General features: G+C 46.0%; 1 protein-coding gene across 1 annotated transcript in view; it reads right to left on the bottom strand.

Annotated features, from left to right (window-relative positions):
* The window catches only part of DGKA (diacylglycerol kinase alpha), a 92,024-nt gene that overhangs the window by 18,256 nt on the left and 55,912 nt on the right, over positions 1–17,856 (bottom strand). The window lies entirely within an intron of this gene.

Genomic DNA, 17,856 nt, shown 5'->3' with positions numbered 1-17,856 from the left:
TATCAAAGTTCAACATCCCCCTGAAGCTGTCGACATACAGTAGGCTGCATCCTGGACTAGTACTTGCTTCCTGGGCAGGTTTCCCACTTTTAAGGAAGTGGCAACCACAGAGCGTCAAGTTAGGAGAACTGAGGAGATTTTATACATGAATATATTGAATTCCCGTACAATACCCATTATTTTCTGCTTGCTCTATGGAACTTACGATAAGCGATTGGCCTGAGAGACTGACCTTTTCACCCAGTCCATTGTCAGCATTAAGTGGGTAAATGACGAAATGTCTGGTAAAATCTGCAGACAAAGCTTTTGGGTAGCATACGTAGGTAGATGTAGCGTGCAAAGGAGCCCACAAAATGATATAAAAAGGAAGCACCCACAGATATCGACGGACTACCTCGCCGTCTGTATGTAGGTTAACAGGCTGTGCAGGTTTTCCCCAAGAGCTGGGAGCTCTTGTCTTCCTTTGCTTAAAATGTCTAGCTCTGCTTTGCTTGAAGTATCTTATTCTATTTTACCTATATGAAATGTCATGTTATGTTTAACCATTGTTCTCTTTACTTTTGCATTTAAAAGATTTTGTATTGTAATTGCAGGAATGCTTGCTCTAAGAGTAAACGTGAGTGTTCCTAGGTAACATTTTCCTTGGTGTAACTTGTTTCTCATAATGCATTTATAGATGTGTTTTCTCTCTCTCTCTGTCAGTACATTAATTGAGATACAGAGAATATCATGACAGCTGTATGATTATCTGGATTCTGTATTTTGTACTTTGTCTCTATTCTGCGGTTTCTTTGAAGTTGCATCTTCTCATTAAACTGCCATTGTATTCTGCCTCCAATTCCATGTCTCATATGTCTGTTTTCTTCATTTTTGGAGCAAGCGTTACTAGGCACCCCGGCTCAAATTAAGGTGCCCCTTTTGTCCCTGACTCACTCTCCTGCTCAGTTCTGTGGTGGCTCCCGGGGCTCTGGGGACCGCCCCTAGCTTCCTTGACCCGTAATAGATCTTCCCTCCAACAGCCTCTCTTGCAAGTCCTGTATTGTTGGTTTGTTGCCCCTGCCCCCCTTTCCACTGCCCTCCATAGTCTGTTGTGCTTCCATGGCCCTTCCTGTCTGCTCAGTGTGGTTAAATTGTTGCCTTTGCACCCTCCTACCTGCCTTCAATTTTCAGAGTCCGTGCCCCTGGCCTCTGCCTCTCAACAGTATCCTAATGAACAACTAGATTGCTAACATTCTATATTTATTACAAAAGTGTGGAACGCCTGACATGATCTTGATGTAATCAAAACTGTAATACCTAGAGCATTTCCTTTAGAAATTACATATATGAGAGGGTCTTATTGGCATCAAAATTATGGTTAGTGCTCTAAAAGACTAAAATAAGGACATATTTTCTGAGTTTTCAAATAGCGACAAAGCACTTTTAAATTATTTGTTATCTTTATGTTTTTTTATCCAGTTGAACACTTGATTAAATGTTGCACTTAGGGGAGAGGATGTGGTGTTACTTCCAGAACTGCAGACTTTGCAACTGGGGAACCAGGTTGAAGTTTCTGCTTCAGCTCGACATTCTGTGATTCTGGTCAAATCACTTAGTCTCCCCATGTCTACAACCAAAATGAATTTGTTCTTGTGTGATGTAACCAATGCTCATGTAAAGCACTCCAATACCTGACAAGTCTGCACTATATAACACTGCAAAAACACAAAATAATAAGTGTTTTGCACACTTCTGTCATTGGGCTATATTTGGGCTACATCTGGGTGATTTTGGGCTACATTTGGGCTCTTTTGTCTCCGGTGGCCATCTTGGGAGATTTATTTGTTATGAAGTTTCCTAATTTCCTCATGTACTGCAGTCTCCTCAGTAGGAAATGCTTTCAGTTTTTTACTTTTATTCCCTCATGAAGGTATTCAGATATGTCACACATTTGCCATAAATTCTTAATGTTAGCACTCTAGTTGCTCATTAGATCACTGTAGTAAAACTACTGTTCACCATGGAAGTCTGCTCCTGGTATTAAAAGTGCATGTTTCAGTCTGCATGTCAGAATTTTTTAATGAAATAGAAGAGGATTTGAGAAGTCACTCAAAATGTGCTCTCATTTTCTTTCTTCAGCATCAATCATAATTTCTATGGCAAAATGAACCCCCTCATTGTGTTCCTTTTTAAATTAAATGTTTTAAGTGTTACCAGTTTATTCCAATCAAGATGGCTTCAGGTATGCCATACTTTTGTCATAATGAAGACAGTAAGCGCTCTAGTTGTTTTTAAGAACATTCTGGGACATTCTGTCATTGGGCTATACTTGGGCTACATCTGGGTGATATTTGGGCTACATTTGGGCTCTTTTGTCTCTGGTGGCCATCTTGGGAGACTTATTTGTTATGAAGTTTCCTAATTTCCTCATTTACTGCAGTCTCCTCAGTAGGAAATACTTTCAGTTTTTTACTTTGATTCCATCAAGAAGGCATTCAGATGTGTCACACATTTGCCATAAATTCAGAATGTTAGCACTCTTTTTGCTCATTAGATCACTGTAGTAAAGCTACTGCTCACCAGGGAAAACTGCTGCTGGTATTGAAAGTGCATGTTTCAGTCTGCATGTCAGAATGTTTTAATGAAATAGAAGAGGATTTGAGAAGTCACTCAAAATGTGCCCTAATTTTTCTTTCTGCAGCACTAATCATACTTTTTATGGAAAAATGAACCCCCTCATTTTGTTCCTTTTTAAATTAAATGTTTTAAGAGTTACCACTTTAATCCAAGCAAGATGGCTTCAGGTGTGCCATACGTTTATCATAAGTAGGACTGTTAGCGCTCTAGTAGTTCTTTGGAACACTCTGGGAAGCTGCAGTAGAACACAAAGGAATCAACTGACAGTCTCTGCCCTTGTTGGATGTACATGTTTTACTGAGAATGTCAGACTTCATTCTCACATGACTGAGAAAGATAATGTGAATTTACAGAAAATAAGCTCTCAGTTTAGCTTATAGATCACCTTCCAAACCTCTGTGGTAAAAGCATGAGAAAATATTTTTCTCTCAATCATGATATCCCAGCAGAAGGCTTTTTCACATGGTGAAATCACCTTAGAACATACCACAATTCCTAAAATGAGTATGGTACCATCAACAAATGATTTATAATGTAACTAAAGTCTTAAAACCTTCTATTAACTGCAATGCTTTTTAATGAGGTGCTATCATGTATATTGGTCCCAAGATGGCTGCCAACACTTCTTGGATGAAGTGCTGACAGCCAATCAGATCTCAGGATGAGATGTGTGGTTAGGCTCCGCCCACATATATATATGCTTTTAAATGCTATTTTCTCAGGACATACTGAACAGATTTACACCAGACCTACAAAAGGCACTTCCTTGACCTGTAGACTACCTCTCTGCCAAATTTCAAGTAACTCTGTTCGGCCGTTCGGGCTGTAGCTGTGTCTAAAGGTCCTATGGAAAAATGCATGGGAAAAACGCGTTTTGGGACCCCCCTTTTTTCTCAGCCCCCGCTTGACGAATCCCCCCGAGACTTTCAGGGTAGGAGCGGAGCGTAGCGCCCCACCTATTTTGAAAATTTCGCGAGGATTCGTCGACCGGCGCCAAAGTTATTCCAAATAGAATGTTGCGGATTTCCTATGGAAACAGGGTCCTAACTATAACTATCTACTGGCGACCGCCAGTAGATAATATATATATATATATACAAGGGTGTTTTTAGGGTATTTGTGTGGCAAGGCTATTTTTACGGTAGGTTAGGTTATTTGCGTGGCAAGGGTATTTTTAGGGGTTAGGATGGGTAAAGGTATTTGGGTGGCAAGGGTAGTTTTAGGGTTTAGCGTGGATACCAGCATTTGGGTGGCAAGGTTATATTTAGGGTTTAGGATGGATAAGGTTTAGGGGTTGGGTCAATAAGGTAATATATATTGACTGAAAGAAAACAAAGGTTACATGGATGTCATAGTTAAGCTCAGATTTCACTCATACAAAATCAGTAAAATTCAGCATTTACAGTTACCTAAGCGAACTATAACTTATGCCCCCGCAATTCATTATTTAGAAGTTCACATATTACATCACACATGACATGGTCAGTGACCTCACTGATGACATCATCCACAGAAGCACTCGCTCACCCCTAAACAACCTCATACACCCACTCACATACCCATTCGCAGAACCATACAAGTACTCACACCTACTCACTCATTCATAGACACACACCCCCACTCACACAGCCACTTTCTCACCCATACAACTACTTTCTCACCTATACAACTACTTTCTCACCCATACAACTATTCATACAACCAGTCACTCATCCTTACACCCGCTCATCCATACAGTCACTCACATACCCCCTCATACAGTCACTCACACATGCAGGCACTCACACACCCATGCAACCACTAACTGACCCACTCACACATACAGGCAGTAAGACAACCAGTCACTCACCCATATAGCCACTCACACAGCTACACACTCACCAATATAGCCACTCTTACACTCACTTATTCACCCATACAGCCACTAACTCACCAATACAGTCACTCAACATAGCCACTAGCTCACCTATACACGCACTCACCCACACAATCACTTTCATACCTCTTCATACATCCATACAATTGCCCCGCATCTGCTCACTCAACAATACAGCCATTCACACAGACACACACTCTCCAATACAGCCACTCCTACACACTCACTTAACCAAATCAAACCGCCACTCACCCAAACACACTTACATGCCCAGTCACTCCCACAGCCATTCAGAAAGCACTGCATTGCGGGGGCGTAAGTTTTAGTTAGTTCAGGTAACTATGTGCTGAATTTCACTCGTTTTGTATGAGTGAAATCTGAGCCTAATTATAATGTCCCTGTAATCTTGTTTTTTTTCAGTAAAGTTCTGTTTTAATTTTTTTAAAACTTTTAATTGTATTTCCTACCTGTAACATTTGAGAGTAAGTGCATGAGTGTCTCAGTGCGTGTGTGAGTGGTTGCATGAGTGTGAGTGGGTGTGAGTGTCTGAATGGTTGGTGAGTGCCTACATGAGTATGTCAGTCTGGGAGTGAGAGTGTGAGTGGGTGCACGAGTCTCTAGGTCTGTGAGTGGGTATGTGAGCCACTGCGTTGGTGCGTGAGTCTGAGTAGGTCTGTGAGATTGTATGAGTGATTCTGTAAGTGGATGCAGGAGTGTCTGAATGGGTCTGTGAGAGTGTGTTAGTTGTTTTATGAGTGGGTTCTGCTCCTTTTCTGACTTTTTTTCTCCTCACTTCTGACCTCTATTTTGCCTCTTTCTGCTCGTTGCTGACCTATATTCTGCATCTTTCTGCTAGTTTCTCACCTTTGTCTTGCCTCTTTCAGCTCATTACTGACATTTATTTTGCCTCTTTCTGCTGTTTGCTGACCTTTGTTTTGACGCCTCCAGCTCGTTTCTGACCTTTATTCTGTCTTTCTGCTCGTTTGACCTGTTTTCTTTCTGGAGCAAGACCACTGACTCATTGTCAGTGAAATTGCTCTCCCACCCTCGCAGCTCCACCATTAAGTGAGGCCTGCCCCTGCACTCTCGAGTGGTGGCGTTTCGAGGCCCTCCTCCACCTGCAGGTTTACCTGTGCCTCATCCCTGGTGGTCCAGTGGACCTGTCTCCTTTCTCTCGCTCCACTTTCCTTCCTGTTTTCCTCTGCTTTTTAGGTCTCGCCTAGCTATTGCGTAGCAATCGCTATGCGAGACTCTAGTAAGGGGCTCCCAAAAGTGGATTGCATGGCGAGCACGCGCACAATCACGTGCATTGTGCTGCCATGCAATCCACTTTTGGGAAGTGCTTCAGCCCACTGGTGCGTACACCTACTTCAAAGGGTCCGCTCCCCCGCCTGGAATGCGCTCCCCCGCCCCTTGCCGCTTCAAAGCCCGCGTTCCCGCCCACGGGAAGACACGCTACTTTTGTCTTCCTTGTTAATTGCAGCGCTCCATGCGCGCTCTTACTTTAAAAATGGCGACTCGTCGTATTCAACTTGTTTAGCCTAGGTATAAAGTGCCTCTCTCCTTCCCCCTCCCCCATTTTTCCATTCAAAAGGGGCATGGAGAAGCTCCCTCCCTTCTGTCCTGGGTAGTGTTACTATCTTGCATTTCAGCGTGCGTTCTAGTCGGGGGCAGCCCTGCACGTGATTCCGACATGAAACGAAAATGAAAGCCCTACGCACTTTAAACCAGGAAAATTAAAGATCTCGCCGGAGCAGCTGTTCCTCTCTACATACAAGGTTGCCCCACTTGCCCGTGTACACGTCATCACTTGGCAGAGAGACTGAATTAAAGGCTTTTGTTTCTTGTGGTAAGCCTGTCGTACTCGGCGAAGCTCAGATCTAGCTTGAACTTTTTAAATCACTGCCACTAATTCTCACATTTGGACGTCGCGGGTTTGAAAACTAACAAGATTTAACAACCGCTTTGTTCCATATCGTGGAAATCTTTTATAAGTATTTCAGTTCTGTGAAATCGTAGTTAGTGCAAAATGAGTTCCCTAGAAAAATGTGTACTCTGATCTGGGTTTACGAGTTAACTCGGAGATTGCATAAGGCACGCCGCAGCTTAATCTTTGCCAAACTTTGTCACTCGAAATATCGGGCACATCACCATCCCTACATACGTATACTGGAGTGTGTGCACAAATACGGTGTGCCAATTACGTGCTTTTTTTCCTTTTTACAGTTTATTTTTTTTTTTTGCGAACTCGACCGGAAGGTGTCGGAGCGCTTGACATGAGCACCAGTTACGTTAAACACATTGATTCATGGTAGACACGGGGAGATGAAGTGATATGACCAGAATCACAGGATGTTAAGCAGACGCTGAGATTTGAACCTAGTTCCCAACTCCAAAGTCAGCAGCTCTGGCCTCAGTCACTCCTTGAATATATAACGTGTTCCTTGTGTTTGTAATATGCTAATTGAACTCTAGTACACATTATAAACAAAACATGGTTATTCACATAGGGCCAGGCGTATTTCAGTGGGGACGAGTTTATGATGATTTTAAAGTGTCTATGGCTCAGCTTACGTTTCCTGCTCCTTGGCCACTTCGGACGCCAGTTCCACCAAAGGTATATGCACCGTTATTAAACCATAAATGCAAATGCTGCGCATGACTGCCTTTCACTAGCATCAAAGTGGCCAGAAGCGTTTGAGGCGCTATAATGAAGAAATTAAGTACAATAATCATACGTATTTTCAAGAGTTTGAGCTATTGGAATTGTAAATGACAATGCCTTTTATTTAGGTGTTAATTATCAAAACGGATAAATAAAACGCAGTCATTTGCAATGCCAATAGCTTAAACTCTCACAAATGTGAGACCTATTGCATTGCAAATGCTTGTTCTCTTTTCTCTTCACTTTTCTGCTGTTCTGTGCATTTCCACTCCCTTTTCCTTTATTCTTTTTTCCTTTATTATCTCCTTACGCTCGGTCCTCTCTGTTTTCACTCGTTTTCACCCTCTTTTTAGGTCTCGCCTGGAGAAAAGCAGTGCATGCTTTACAAATTACAATACAATACAATGCGCTGCACTCGTCGGAGACCTTTTGCAATCAATTCTGCCAAAGCCTTACATGCACGCTCAGGGATGGACAAAGATGACTGCTCTCGCCATTTGTCCAAACCTAACAGCATGCGCGTGCATGTAAGGACAGTGGACAGACCGCCGCCATCTTGTTAAACACATGTGCTTTTGCTTTCACTTTAAACGCAGTTTAAAGTGAAAGCACGCCGCCATGCGCGCGCACCTCCTGTCCTGGTCGCACTCCGATCTGCTTTGCCGGGCGTAGGGAAGCCCCGGTGGATAGAAGTTACCAGGCGCTTCCCTGTTTGTTTTCAGTTTTTGCTCTTTGTCAGGCGCTGAAATATTCATGTGCTCTGAGAAGCAGAAGCGTGTGTCTTTAAAGGGATCAGCTGTGCAGCACAGTCTCCCTTTCGCATCTGGGGCTCCGTTTACTCCCATTGAGTGGAGGAGGGTCTTGTTGTTTCAGTGTTGTGCTTTACTTTGTTCCCACCCCCTCTGGTTGTCAGAGTTCTCCTTCGTCCCACTCCCTCTGGTTGTCCATGCGCGTTCTATTTTATTCCCGACCCGAGTTCCATATCATTCCCTACCCCCTCCTGTGGTCTATTTTCTATGCTCACGCCCCCCTCCCGTTGTCCGAGTTCCATTTGTTTCCGCCCCCCCCCTCTCTGCGCTTGAATGAGAGGATACCTCCCCGCCTACACTTTTGCTTCGGTCTGCTGATGCTGAGCCTGGCCCTGGACAAATTCGCCCTCTCCTTCACTGGGTAGAGCATTCGTCCGAGCTGTGTAAAAGGCAGGCCTCTGAAGACTTCCGTACAGCAGGGGACAGCATGTGTCTGCACATTACAGGTAAAGGACGGAGACTTCTCTATTAGTGTCCAAAGCCTGCAAGTAAGAAAACATGTAGCCCAGAGGCAGATGGCAGCATTAAACTTGCGGAGATGTGATTTTGCACGGTCTTTGAAAAGTAACATTCCCTGGGCTTTAAGGGGAGGGAATGCAGGCGAGGGAGCGCAATGGTGCGGGATTATAGGCAATACAGAGAGATTCCCAGCGGGAGGTCTGTGGCGGCAGGAGGGAGTTCGGGGGTGAGGAAGCATTCACGGCCTGCCAGTGTTTAACTAGAAACAGGACTCCACAACTCCCAGTTTTGCAAATGTTTCCCTGTGGTTTTCGACTACGGACTCTCTGCTTCCCCCTGCACGCACCCACACCAGATCCTTTCTGCAAGTCGCTAATGGCAGAAATGGAAATTGCGGCTTTTGCAAATCTACGTTAGCCTTGCTCGCCAATGTTAAAATATCAATTACAAAGATTTCACTGTGCTGGGCCCTGGTGCTTCGGCGATTCCTCCAGTTGGACATTTGTGGTGGCCCAGTCAGAAGCGATGGGAGGATTAATGGCACCACTTGCAAACTGCATTTTCACCGGTGGTGATGGCAGACACCCAGCAATAGGTGCGTATTTGATGCCCCCAGATGGAGTCCATCACTGTTTTCTGTCACGGCTGGTTGTGGCTCCTTACCTGCCGTTACAGTAGCACCAATCCTGAGTCCAGCACAAAGTATCATCATCTATATATAATACAAAGGCCATACTTTTACTATATGGACAGCTCAAGGGGTTACACTGCTTTTTACAAATCTGGTTATTTGAATGACCCTGTGTGTAAATACATTATCATTTGTCAAAAGGAGCCATGTGACCAAGTGCTAATTATGAATAACCCCAGGCGCGCAACGCCCATTGAGCACAAAGGGCTTCAGCCCCCCCCCCCCCCCCCGTCGTGTGTGTGTCAGCCCGGGCTGAGACAGCTTCCCGGGTACACACACAGCCACACCTGAGTTCTTCACAGGTCTTTAAAAGACCATTCACTTGTTAACAAGGCTTTGTTGTTTTCACCCCTTCTTATAGCCCCTGAATCTCCTCTCTGCATATTGCTGGAAGAGTCAACCCCCCCCGGCGAAATTTGGCTCTAGTTTCACCTCTGAATACCCCTCTAACCCTGATGGGGCATCTATTAGGAGTGACCATCGGGATTACTAGATCAGCGCGTCGGGTATTTGTCACATGGAAACTTAAACAAGTGGTGATCAGTGTGTAAACATCAACTGCTGCATGTTTTTGCCCATTAACTGTAATCAACTATCCTCCTGCCTTACCCACCCGCTGGAAATTACAGATGGTCAGTTTGTTAGTTCCGGTGGGAGGGGGATAGCAGGCCCAATTCCATCCCATCATGTAATAAGCCCCTTAGTACAAAAATGCTTCATTACCGTCTAGCACATCACCTGTTGTGGACCAACAGGACTTTCCTTTTAGAGTTACTTAGGACATCGTATGTGCTCCTGTATGCAGACATTTCAGCAGAAATCATTGAAACCAGCAGGTAATTTAGAAGTATGGAGTGGGATGAAGGGGAGGCTTCAGTAAAGCAACTCCAAAAGTTAGAGTAGGAGCGCCCAGCATAGGTACAGCACAGCCAGCTCTTTGCGAGGTATTCAGGGCGCCACAGACTATGAAAACAGGTTCAACCTAGAGGCATTGCATGTGCACACGAGGATATCCTGAAAATTTGGTGACGGTATGGACAATTCTGGACTGATCTGGCTCTCCCATCCATCCCCAATACAGCTAACGAGGACAAACATTTCTTCACAAAAGAGGAAAAATGCTTCTCCCAGATTCTCTTAGTTGCAGCATGTTTCCTTCTTGGTGAGCGTGGAACATAACAAATACAAAAAAAGAATTGAAAATGCAATAGGTCTCGCCTTTTATTAAGTTAAAGCCATTTGCTTTGCTATACAATACCATTAGCAAAGCAAATGGCTTTAACTTAATCAAAAGCGAGACCTATTGCATTTTCAATGCTTGCTCTCTTTTCCCTGCCCTTTTCTGCTGTTCTCCTCATTTCCACTCCCTTTTCCTTTATTCCTCCTATCCAGCCTGTTTTTTTATTCTCCGCCGCTGCTGCCCCTCCCCCCAGCACGACCAGCGCGACCGGCACAATCCAGCTTCCCTCCCTCCCAGCTGTCTAGCCCTCCCCGACCCCTACTTAATAGTGGCCGCTGCGCATCCGCACAGCGGACGAGTACAATGGGCGGGCCAAAGGAAAGACTGCTCCACCCGCCCGCCCTGGTGAAGGAATCGCCATCATCCACAAATCCACCCTCTGCCTGAGCACATTCCACCACAAACCCACAGGCCTGATGGAACACCTTCACTTCAAAATACTGGCCAGCCCCACCACCACCCTCCGGGGAACCCTCATCTACGGCCCCCCCCTCCCGGGCCCGCAGACCTTTCGCCAACTCCATCACGGACATCTCCCCGCAGGCCATCGCATCCACCAACTACACCCTGCTGGGAGACCTCCACTTCCACCTCTACAACCAACTGGACGCCAACACCACATCCCTCCTGGACAACTTCCACAACATTGGACTCTGCCAGATCATGACCGAACCCATGCACTCAGGACACACCCTCGACCCCCTCTTCACAACAGGTAACTCCATCACCTTCAGCCACACCACTGAACTCCCATGGACTGACCATCGATGCGCCCACTTCACCTTCAGAACACCCACCATCCACAAACACCAGCACCTGCTCCCACGAAGAAACTGGACCAGATTCACCGACACTCAGCAACTCCACCCCAACCATTGTGGAATACGACGACCCCAACACCGCAGCCCGAACCCTGCACAGATGGATCTCCGACAGCGCCAACACCATAGCCCCCCTCAACAAAAACACCCATGCCAAGAAAGCCAGATGGTTTACCACTGAACTTCGAGAGTCCCGATGCACTTGCCGCCACCTCGAAAAGGCCTGGAGGAACACCAGATCCACAGAAGCCCACAACAAATTAAGAGCCGCCACCAACGCCCACCACTAACATCAGAAAAACGAGAAAAAAACCGATTGAAGACACTCTCCACACACGCACACAACAGCAAAGAACTCTTCAACATCAAGGAGTTCGACCAACCCACCAGCGAGTCGACTGACATCCCTCCCTCACAAGACCTCTGTGACAAACTCAGCACCTTTTCCACCACAAAATCAAGAGCATCTACGACAACTTCAACGAAGACAACCAATACACTGAACCCTCACCAACCACCCTGACACCCTGAAGCCAGCGATTGACAACGAGACAGCCCTCACCACCGAAGACACACTGAAGACGATGAAGTAAATTCACTCCGGGGCCCCCACGGACCCCTGACTCAACCACATCTTCAACAGAGCCGCCGACACCATCGCACCCATGCTCTGCCACACCATCAACCGCTTCCTGGCGACCGCCTTTTTCCCCGATGACTGGAAAAACGCTGAGGTTAACCCCCTCCTGAAGAAACCCTTGGCGGACCCCACTGACCTCAAAAGCTACAGACCCATCTCCCTGCTCCCCTTCCCAGCGAAAGTCCTTGAGAAAGCCGTCAACAGCCAACTCGCCACATTCATCGAAGAGCAAAACATCCTAGACTCCTCCCAAACCGGCTTCAGAAAAGACCACAGTACAGAAACTACCCTCCTCGCCGCAACAGACGACATCCGCACCCTACTGGACAAAGAAGAAACAGTAGCCCTCATCCTCCTCGACATCTCAGCGGCGTTCGACACAGTCTCTCACTGCACGCTAATACGCAGACTTCACGACGCAGGGATCCAGGACAAAGCCCTCGACTGGATCCGCTCCTTCCTCTCTGGCAGAACACAGCGGATCAGACTCCCCCCTTTTCTCTCGGACCCTATACCAACAACCTGCGGAGTCCCCAGGGGTCCTCCCTCAGCCCTACGCTCTTCAACGTCTTAATGGTGCCGCTCGCCCCCATCGTCAGAACCTACGGAGTCAACATTGTGTCATACGCAGACAACATCAAACTCATCCGCCCTTGGAAGCCTGCCCACCCCCACGGACCACACACACACTACCTGGGATTCATCCTGGACTCAGAGCTCAAATTGGATCGCCAGATCAACTCTGTCTCCTCCTCCTGCTTCCACACCCTCCGCCTCCTACGTAAGACCTTCAAATAGATCCCCCTTGAACACAAAAAGACCGTCACTCGCACCCTGGTCACCAGCAGACTCGATTATGGCAACACACACTACGCCGGAATAAACAAAAACCTCACCAGCAAGCTTGAGAACATGCAGAACACAGCCGCAAGACTGGTCCTCAACCTGCCAAGACACTGCCACATCGCCCAGCACCTGCGCACACTCCACAGGCTCCACATAGAGGCTAGAGTCACCTTTAAGATCCTTACCCACGCACACATGGCCCTCTATGACACCAGACCAGCATACCTGAACAGTGGACTCGAATTCCACGCACCCCAAAGGACCCTACGATCAGCCCAGCTCTCCTACGCAGAGATCCCCCGCACCAGAAAGACCAGATCGGGAGGCTGCTCCTTCTCCTTCCGGCGGCCATAGCCTGGAATGCCCTTCTGCTCCACCTCAGACAGACCACATCGCTCTCCATCTTCGCAAGAAACCAAAAAATCTGGTTCTTCGACAGACCCCCTCCTTGATGGACTAGAACCTGCACCCCCCCACCCCCAGCACCTTGAGACCCTTACGGGTGAGTAGTCAGCTTAACAAACCCATGATTGATTGATTGATTTATCTCGCCTCTTTCTGCTCGTTTCTGACCTTTATGTTGCCTTTTTTCCCTCGTTCTTCCTAGACTGCAAGGGGAGCCTCACAAGCCCCTGCAGTCCCAGCAGCTCCTTGCCTCCTGTGGGAGCCAGCACCGCTCTCCCTGCATGCAAGAGGAATCTTTCATCTCTTTCCCTTCCTGCATGTCTACGGGCAGGAAAAGAGATGAAATCTCCACTTCCAGCGGGTGTGAGCACTTTGACAGCTCCCGCCCGTTGGATGCGGAGTGTTTGCTTTTGCTTGGCGGGAGCTGCCAAAACTCCTACCAAGCAATAGCAAACAGCTATGTCCCGGGGTAGGTACCCCGGGACTTAGCAGGAGCCAGCCCTGGTGGGTGGCGGTCCTCAGTCATATATGGCTCCAAGAGGGCCCGCATGGCCCCCCTACATCTGTTTGCACAAACCGCATCCGGGAGGTGGTGGTCCCCAAGGCTGAGAATGGCGCACCTGTCCTTGAAAAAAAACAACAACAAAAAAAACACTGAGGAGGTGGTGGTCCTCAGGGCACGGGTTGCCCTCATGGCCGCCACACCAATTGTTTTAATTGCCACAAGGAGGTGGTGGTCCCCAGGACTTCTAAAAGCCCAGGAGGAGGGTTCCGCATAGCCCACCTCATTTTTAAAAACCAAGCCCCGGGGGCTGGTGGTACCCGGGGTTCTAAAAGCCCAAGGGGAAGGGGTCCATATGGCCTCCCTACAATTTATATATATTTTTAAAAGCCCCCGAAGGTGGTGGTCCTTGAGCCTCAGGATGGGAGCCCACGTGCGTCCCCTCCTTTTATGAAATGCCCTCGGGACCTGACCCACCTTTTCAAAACAAGAACGGGAGCCCCTGCTTGGCTTATTTATTTTTTTGCAGTGAATTCACCAATTTTGGGGCAAATAAATAAAATGCTTTTTTTGCCCTGCCAGGGTTGGTTCCTTTGACACCTCAAGACCAAGCTTGGGGGTCAGGGTATTCCTACCCTGCCCTCTTTCCATACTCACTCTTGGTTGAAGTGCTGGCAGTCAATCAGAGCTCTGCATTTCCCTGCAAGAGCTCATTATTATTTGCGAAGTTGTCGCGATTCCAGATATACAAATTTGGATTTCCCTTAATTTCTTACAAACCACTAAATGGATTTACACCAAATAAAGGAAAGCTTGATCTGTTTCTGCCAAATTCAGTGTCATTCTGTCAAGCGGTTTGAACTGTAGTCGTGTTCAAAGCTCATATGGGAATATGAACATGGGAAATGCACATTTTTTTACCCCGCCTTTTTCTCGGCCCCAGCTTGATGGATCGCCCAGATACTTTCCAAGCACAACAAGACTCACTATGACTCTTTTTGGGGAAAAGTTTGTGAAGATTTGTCAAACTGAGGCAAAAATATAGGCAAGTAAAAAAAAAAAAAAAAAAAACTTTTCCTATGGAAATATGGTCCTAACTATAACTGTAGAATCAAAAAAGGGGGAATGAGGGTGGGCTTTTGTCAACCAGGTCCAGCATACATGCCCAAAGAACTAAATAAACAGTATTGGTATGCAGTTCCTAATGAAAAAGACAGGTTGTAAGTTAGAATAAAAAAACTCAAGAAAGAGTGGTAGAACAGAAGAATAAACTCCTTTTTGGAAAAAGGCCCTCACACACCCAGAAAGCTAGGTGTCTTGCTTCATCATCGGGTCTGCTCCTACTCGGGCCGGCGCTGCAATGCCCGATCAGGCACCCGTGATGGGGCCTACTTCGCGGAGATCTTTTTTCCTTAGGCCGTTGGGTGACGTGCACGTAAGAACCCTAAAGTTGTGTAGGTGAAAGTGATGTGTAAGGTAAAGTGAAATTTAAAATAGGAAAAGATAGTGCAATCAAAATAATTTTAATGAGGTTGGCTACTTCCCTAATTAAAAAGGAAAATGCGTGTATATTCACTCAATGGTGTGAGGTTCTACGCTTATAAATGAGGTCGACATGTTTCTTGCCCTTATATCAAGTAGATGGCAATTCCTTAGGACCTATGGAGTACTACCTACACTTTTTGGTAGTGGTCACCTAACACTTAGTGAGCAGTGACCACCGTTACAGCACTCTAAAAAGTGGTGGTACCTGTAGTTCCAAAGTAAAAAGTAACAACCCTATTCGGGTCAGTTGTGGGCCATAGCAGTACGGGCCGGTGTAGACACTGAACTCTAGTGTTGATTCCTCAAGTGGGTGTGCGGCGTTTATCCTACCCCTCACTCGGCCGGTCCGAGTAGTCCTAACTATAGCTACCTACTGGCCAGTAGGTAATAAACGTGTGTATGTATATGTGTACATATATATATATATATATACACATAAATGCACACACCTATATATTATCTACTGGCGGTCACCAGTAGAGAGTTATAGTTAGGATCGTGTTTCCATAGGAAATCCGCAACATTCTATTTGGAATAACTTTGGCGCCGATTGACGAATCCTCGTGAAATTTTCAAAATAGGTTTTCCCCATGCATTTTTCCATAGGACCTTTAGTCCAAGCTACAGCCCGAACGGCTGAACAGAATTACTTGAAAATTGGCAGAGAGGTAGTCCTCAGGTCAGGGATGTGCCTTTTGCAGGTCTGGTGTAAATCTGTTCAGTATTTCCTGAGAAAATAGCATTTAAAAGAATATATATATCTATAGGCGCGCACCGTGCGCGCATGGTAAAACTTACCGTACGCGCACGCTGCCGTGCGCGAGCGCGATTCTGATTGGTTGTTAGATCTTAGTAAACATTTGAATCTGTCGAAACCAGGAAGTGTCAGCCGCCATTTTGTCTCTCGCAGTCTGAGGGGGTGAAAAACAAAGGTGGCGAACGTGAAAAGGGGGCAGGGTGGACAGTTCCTGACCCCCTAGCCTTTGTCAGGGGGTCCCAGAAGGACCCCCAAGGGCCAAAATTTCTTACGAAAAATCGCGGAGTGCGCGTCGCGTGCGCGCACGGTAGAAACGGAAAAATTCCGCTAACTGCGTAATGTGGGCGCGGGGTGCGCGAAGCGCACCGCACGCCCTCAGCGCGCGCACAGTGCGCAAAGCGCACCTTGTGCGCACGGTGTGCGCACGGTGAAAAACCTTAAAAAATAAATTAATACATAACTTAGCATTTAAAAAACCGTACAAATTCACTGAAAAAACCATAGGTTTCACACACGTTATAGTTAGGAATTAGCATTTAAAAAACCTTGCAAATTCACTTAAAAAACCATTGAAAAACCATTGAAATTCCCCCGTTATAGTTAGTGCAGGCAACTATAACTCACGCGACCGCAATCCTCTGCTGATGACGTCAGATATTACATCACTGATGACATGTGTCTTTCTGAAAAAAAAATATTTGTAATATATGTATAGCTAAGAATTAATGGAAGAAGACATGGGTAAATAAGTGTCTAAATACAGTGATTTAATATCTGACGTCATCAGCAGAGGATTGCGGTCGCGTGAGTTATAGTTGCCTGCACTAACTATAACGGGGGAATTTCAATGGTTTTTCACGAGTGAAATGTCCAGCTAACTATAACATGTGTGAAACCTATGGTTTTTTAAGTGAATTTGCAAGGTTTTTTAAATGCTAATTCCTAACTATAACGTGTGTGAAACCTATGGTTTTTTCAGTGAATATATATATATATATATACACACACCTATATATATATATATATATATATACACATACATATATATACATATACACACACATGTACGCATCTGCATATAAATATATATATATGTTTTATACTTACCTGTGAAATACTTACATTTGTGTCGTAAATGCACGTGTGGTAAAAGTATATGCGTGGAAAAAAATTCTGTGTTGAAGACATGCGCTGCTAATGGCATGCAGGGTTCTGTCATACAACCCTAGGGGTGCGGCTTCTGTGGGATGCTGGCGGAGGGGTAATTCAGATGGAGAGGAATCCATAGGCAGATGTATCGATCAGAAGCCCACATCTCCCTTATCCCTCGTAAGGAGGCAATGAGGTCCCCTGTACCCGAAAGGAACAAAATAGCCCATTGAGTGTTGGAGAGAGAAGACCATAGTGGGCCTGCCTGGCACAGAAGGTAGTTCCTTGTGCTTTGGAGCAGTGTTTTTGTTTTAAATGGAAATATAAAGGTGGCGGTACTCACTATCTAGAGGCTACCTGTTTGCTCCTGTGAAACTGCGGTCTTCTCCCATTAAAAAGTATTACACCAGTGCTGAAAATTGATGGTTCCCTACCTTTAAAGGTAATGGACCAGTGCTGAAAAGTGCTGGTCCTGTCCTACAGGAAGTATTGCATTAGTGCTGAGAAGTGCTGGTCCCCTCCCTTCAAAAGTATTGCACCCGTGCTGAGAAATGCCAATTCTGTCCCATTAAAAGTATTGCACCAATGCTGAAGTCCCAGTCCCCTCCCATCAAAAGTGTTGCACCAGTGCTTTTCAAATTAAACAAGTGCAGGTACTCAGCAACTGACAGTACCTGTCAATTTTAAGCACTGGTTTGGAGAGAGGTTGAATCGAGGGCAGCCTATCCACTCATGCTCTGGGCTGTCAGTGGATACCAAGTTAGGCGGGGTGTCAACTTTTAGTGAAAATACATACAAAATGGTAATTAGAAAAAATGGGGGGAAAGGGGTTGTG

Source organism: Triturus cristatus, chromosome 4_2 (genome assembly GCF_964204655.1).
Source record: "Triturus cristatus chromosome 4_2, aTriCri1.1, whole genome shotgun sequence".
In the NCBI taxonomy this organism is placed as follows: Eukaryota; Metazoa; Chordata; class Amphibia; order Caudata; family Salamandridae; genus Triturus; species Triturus cristatus.
The sequence above is the reverse complement of the archived record's forward strand: the minus strand, read 5'-3'. Positions and strand labels throughout refer to the sequence as shown.